A 6,318-nucleotide genomic window follows, 5' to 3' on the forward strand; every position below is an offset into this window, starting at 1 on the left:
TTTGAAATATTATTGTTGAATGATGAAAAAATGGCATAATTTTGTCCAAATTTTATTAATAAATTTGTTATATCAAAAATGTTATTGTATGAAATTTCTTCTTGCAATATTTCCTATTAATGTAGAAGGCACCTGTCAACTCTGCATTCGTGGACGTCTATATTCTACAAAATCGAAACTTTCTTTCATGTTCACTTTCTTTCTTTCTTTACAATCACTATGTTATGGTCCGAGATTGAACTATACCTTTTCCGAAATTTCTTTTCATCGTAATACTCAAATGGATTAATTCGCTCACGATGTATTCTGTTTCGAAACATATCCATATAATCCACGTCGCCCATGTCAATAGAATCAATAAAATTGAAGACATCCATAATAATCACCACAAATAAACGAAAAGAGAAATAAAACACAACAGTAAACGGTAGCTTGCAATGACCCTTGAGTATTGGTGATCTGTAGCAATGGCTAAAACACGCGTTAAACTAACATCTGGCAGTGGTTTAAATTTAAACAATGTCCAACCGCTGTCCATCCCAAAACAATGGTTAGGCGCGAATTTATGGTACAACTTTTTCTAAACATCTGGTGAACAACTGCTTAAACGTTTTTGTGGTAAGACTGCTACTTTTTAAAAATACAGTTTTTAAATCCAATGTTCGTACACACCACAACTATAAACAATAAGTCCCTCTACTTAGTGCGCCTGATTAAACTACGCAATACATAATGTGCGATGAAAGACAAATGTACAGTCAACAGCACCTCAAGGTATACACTTCTGTTCGAATATCGCCTACCTACAGTACATCGCAACAAAATCCGTCAATATGTAGCTTGATGTGCTGCCGTCTGTGCACATAACACCAATATCATTCATTGATTCACTTCGTCATTACTTACACAACTTTAGCGCTAACTTCCAAACTTCAATTGGTGACCGGTCGAGCAAACTAGTCTTATTGACAATAGCTATTAAACTTGTAAAATAATTTCATCTATATACTCGTATTAAGTATTACCCTTAACTTTTCAGTGTATAGGTAAAACAAATTACAAATACGTACCACGAGGGCACTTATTCCACTTCTGATTTAAGGGAATCTTCTAAGTAGACATAGAAATGAGATTCCAGTGACTGTTATAAATTGTATTATAAGATCTTTCTAAGAACTAATTCTTAATGACGCAAAGTAAGTTTTCTAACAGAATAAAATAAAATAATATCACGATATGCTAACAGTATAACTGTAAGCGAGAAAACGAAATTTCAATTGCTAATTTTTAAGGTCCATTTTTAGCATTCGAAGTGATGAAAACGGTATGGTTCACATTTTAAGTACGTGTTTTATAAATATTAACATAATAAGAGCTTATTTCATTTTATTTTAAGTTTTTGGAAGACCAACGGCTATCTTACAGAGTAAAAACTGAAATAATCACGGAGAGCCATTTATGGGTCCTCCGTGGTCTGTGGTCCTCACCGATAGACACACATTAAGTTGATTAATGAGCATTAAATTATAACTATATAACTAGTAACTATACTATGTAGGTAATGACATTTTCGCAACGCTTAGTAATTAGCTACTCGCCAAAAAACAAACAACTAATAAGACGCTTCACCGATACAACAATAGTGTTAGAAAGGTCAATATCAACCTGCTTGGATAATACTACACACCTGCCTACTACACTACTGCGTGTTTGGACAAGAGAACGAGTATGAGTACGCATAGAAGTGAATTAAACCTAAGAGTCTTTGTAGAGGCTCTAACAGAAATATATATAGGTATTCTGTTTATCATGGGGAACTTGGTAGGATACGAAAAAAAAAAGAAAAAAAGAAAAAAAAGGGGAACGTATCCTTGGTGTAATAAGGTCATATCTGCAAAATGACAAGTTTTCAGGAAAAAGGTTTAAAGGTTCTACGAACGAAATTTGTCGATACATTTTTTATGCTTATTACATAGGAGAGATATAAAATTCCACATACACATAATTTGTTTCATATGCGTCATATTATTTTTATGACTTTCGTGTGATAAAATCACTTCTAGCTTTATGATAACAAAGGTATGGTTTATTTTAATACTTCACACATGCACGCTTTACCAAATATTTTAGGCAAACGCGTCCCATCGTCGGTCACATCGTCGCTTAACATCAGGTGAGATTGTGGCCAAGCGTGTGTCTATTATATATATAAAAAAAAAATACATTATCGCTCTTAATGCCTATTAAATTATTTATATACTGAACTTTTTTGTATAAATGTATGAGCATATTCCTTCCTCATTTTCCTTAATAAGCAGGTTTAATACATATATATGAACGCCACCACTGAAAGGATACGTACGGAAAGGGCCTCGAAGCGTCAATTCCATTCGACGTGAATTTATTTCCGTCTCAAGGGAACTGAGTCCTGTTACGCCCCAGATTGCTTCAAGAACGTTTGAATTTCAATGATACCAACGTAAAATAATGTACGAGCTCATTAAATATTCATATTTTATTCCTTCTGTACATTTCATATTTGGCAGGGTAATTATTTATCGAGCAATTTTACTTTGCTTTCATAAGTAGCTCTAATTGGTTTTTGTCCAGATGAAATTTTGTAAATTTTTACGAAATTGATGTTCTTTTTCAGTTTTTTTCCGTCAGGCACACGATTTTTTCGTGCCGTCACTTGATAAAATAAAAAAAAAAACAAGTCGTGCATCTGGTGGTAAGCGACGTCTGTCCATAGCAGTTCCAGTACCACTCAGCGCTTTCGCAAATCTGAGTGTCACTGCTGCTGTCCCTGGGACATAAGTTTCAGTCTTTGATTCTTCATTTATTTATATTCGCCTTAGTTTCCTTTGAATTGGTTCGGGCACCAGTGAAAGAGTTGTAACCCTAACAAGCCGTGACCAGGTTCACGGCAGTAAAACAGAAAACTTCCAGTCCTCAAATTTATTAAAAGTCGAGTTAAGAAGAAATGTTAACAAAGAAGTAAGGAGTAAGGAGTAAGGCTGTAACAATAAAAAGGTACATATAGAAAAATAGGTACATTAACATAAAACACTCCTTAACTTGATGGGTATAAAGCGTTATTTAAGTAGACACTTACCCCTAAAAGGGCCGAGTTATACTGAATTACAGATGCGTATTTATAGGTACATGATAAGGCTGTAGACTGTTGTACACTTATTAAGATTGATACATGGTTTAGATTATATTATAATGATTAGAACTTGGTAAAAGAATCAAAATTAGATGTGATTAAATTTAAACAGCTCCGTCCGCTGTCGCGATTGAGCAGGGAGTGACGATGGAATGAAACAAAATCAGAATGCGAGGCAAAAGAACTATGATAATTTAAAACGTGGGACTACCAGCGCCATGCAATGCGGTTGCATCGCGGAAAAAGCAAATGTGTCTTTTTTATAATATCAAATGACGGGACGAATAACTCATGCGCCTGGTGGTAAGCTACACGTCGGTTCATAACAGTTGCAATGCCACTTAGAGATATAAATCGGAAAGATCTGCAGGTCACTGCCACTGAGCCCGTCATCCTGAGACAGAAGTTGATAAGACCCATGTGCCTGTAATTTCACCAGCACACATACCCTTCAAAAATCGGTACACAGTAATGCTAACATTACTGCTTGGTGGCAGAAATAGGTAAGGCAGTACTTACCTGGACGAACTCTTTCACAAGGAACTTTAATGTTACTGTGGGCGTGTGCGTCCGTACACGGTACACGGTGGGTGCGCACACAAACCGCGCGGCTACATTTGTATGGATTAACATAACTGTCTTATTGTACTATGACTTTAGTCCGCCAGTTGATCAATCTCCGGTGAAATAAGTGGAATAACTCAAAATCAGAGAAAATATGAAATTATTAGTTAGTTAACAAAAATTAGGCGGATTTACATGGAACTTTTGTCCTAGGGTAGACGAGATCGAGTTGGCCAAACTTAAATCCGATTACGAGCGTCGTAGTTCGTTAAGCATTTTGACTAAACGGTTCTGGTCCGTTTTTTCGCTTTGTTAAACAAACGTTCATGTCAGCTTTTATTTATTTTAAGCTTCCGTTGGCAGCGTCGTAATTTATTCGCTTTAACTAACCATACCGACGTAGAATAAAACAAATCTACAAAAGGAATTTAGAACAGAATGTCACAAAATTGCGAATTATTACGGAATACGACTTTTATTACAAAGGTAAAAAGGGAAAATAATTAAAATCATCACAAGTATTCCATTCTGCTCGACGACCTCCATGGTCGAGTGGCTTGCACACCGGCTGTCATGTCGTCATCTCTAAGGGGGGTTCGATCCCTGGCCGGGTGAATGAAGAAAAAGTAAAGAAACATGGCGACATCCTTTGTATTTTGTGATCCAGTATTTTTGACGACATGCTTTAAAGAGACCTATTAATACTTGTGATTCATTGTCATATCATCAAACAAGCGAGTTGAGTACAGCCTTTGGAAGCTGGGGTTATAAAATTGATATAGGTTATGTTTATGACATTGTCCTGTATATCGGTTCTGATGTTTGTAGTACTGTCGTTGTATCCTATTTCCATGACACAAGTGCTTTAGTTACTTACTTTGGGATCTGAGCAACGTATGTGACGGTATCTAAAACGTGGGGCACACTAAAAGCTTCTGGAAGGAATAAGAAAAAATACTATAATTGGTCAGAAATGAATTTACTGTTTCTCAAAATATTCTTCGTTAACGTTAATGCACTTTTTCATACGAATGAACCAGTTTTGAAAATTACAATTAACAATTGAATTATTAATTTCTTTGTGACAAAGCCTGTTGCTGATTTATATTTGTGATGATGAAGCCTGATGAAGCCTACGCTGCGGATTGACATAATTATGTAATTAATTTGGTTTTTAAATGAATTGAATTTTAACATTTAAGTGAATGTATATTTTGAAAACATTTATGCCACGCCTCCGTGTTAATATTTTTTTTATACTCTTCGACAGCTTCTTCAGGTGATGAAAATCGTTGACCGCGTAACTGGTTCTTAATTTTTGGAAATAAATAAAAGTCACAAGCTGCTAGGTTGGAACTGTACGCGGGATGGCTCATAAGGTCAACGTTGTTCACTTTCAAAAATTCATTTGTCTGTCTGGTCGTGTGAGAACTGGCATTATCGTGGTGCAATGTTAAAAGTTTGTCAATGACTTCCGGCAAACAAACGGTCGTGTACCAATCACTATTCACGGTACAACGATTCTCCAAAGCAACATTAGCCACGTGTCCAGTTTTATTAAAAAAAGAAGCAATCATCCGCTTAGAGGCACTTTGCACGCGCGCCACTTTGATTGGTTTCGGCTCATCTCGAAAGACCCATACGCTCGATTGCTGCTTTGTTTTGGAATCGTAACTATAAATCCACGTTTCGTCACCTGTTATTATGTCCCACACCAAATTTGATGCCCCTTCGTTGAATCCGGTAAGCATGGCATTGCACCAAGTGACGTGATCCGTTTTTGAGCCTCAGTCAAATTGTGTGGGATCCACCGAGAGCACATCATTTTCACACCCAAATGTTTGTGTAATATTGATTGTATTTGACTCATGCCTATGCCTAAAGATGCCCGAATCTGGTGGTATGTCACATGCGTGTTGTGTTGTTGATCATACGGCGCACAGTATCTATATTTTTGATGTTCACAGCAGTGGACAGGCCATCACGAAATTCGTCACTGAGATTCACACGACCGTGTTTGATTTCTGCAAACCAGCTATAGATAGTCGTCTTGCATGATGCTCCATCGTCAAAAGCAGTTTGAAGCCTAGCGAAGCTACGCTGAGCTGTTACATTACACTTAAAGTCGTAGAAAATCATACTTCGAAAATTTTCACGAGTTAAATCCATGGTGATGTAGACAATGAAGTTCTAGAGTGACGCCACAATGTAAAAACAAGTGACATTCAGATGAAAGAAACTGTATTCTACAGCAAAAGAGTTCCATTTTCAAATGTTGTAATGACTTTTTAAATATTGTTTATGTAAGTAGCCAGGTCCGGAAATTTATAGTGCGCCCTATGTATCTAATTTAATTTGTGTTCCTTATATTCATACTCTTGATATAATAAAACCACAAATGATTATACGTCAAATATGCTTTTATCACATGAAAGTTACAAAAATAATACGAATTACATGAAACAAATTATGTTTTATATGAGGAATTTTATAACTCATCTATGTACTTAACAGGAGTCTATAGAATCTCAAATGGCTTTGGTTGATTCCAAATAACAGTGAAAGTGCTGAATCAAACACTTCGG

The sequence above is a fragment of the Hyposmocoma kahamanoa genome, unplaced genomic scaffold, assembly GCF_003589595.1.
Source record: "Hyposmocoma kahamanoa isolate Upper Pololo Valley unplaced genomic scaffold, ASM358959v1 66, whole genome shotgun sequence".
NCBI classification, from domain to species: Eukaryota; Metazoa; Arthropoda; class Insecta; order Lepidoptera; family Cosmopterigidae; genus Hyposmocoma; species Hyposmocoma kahamanoa.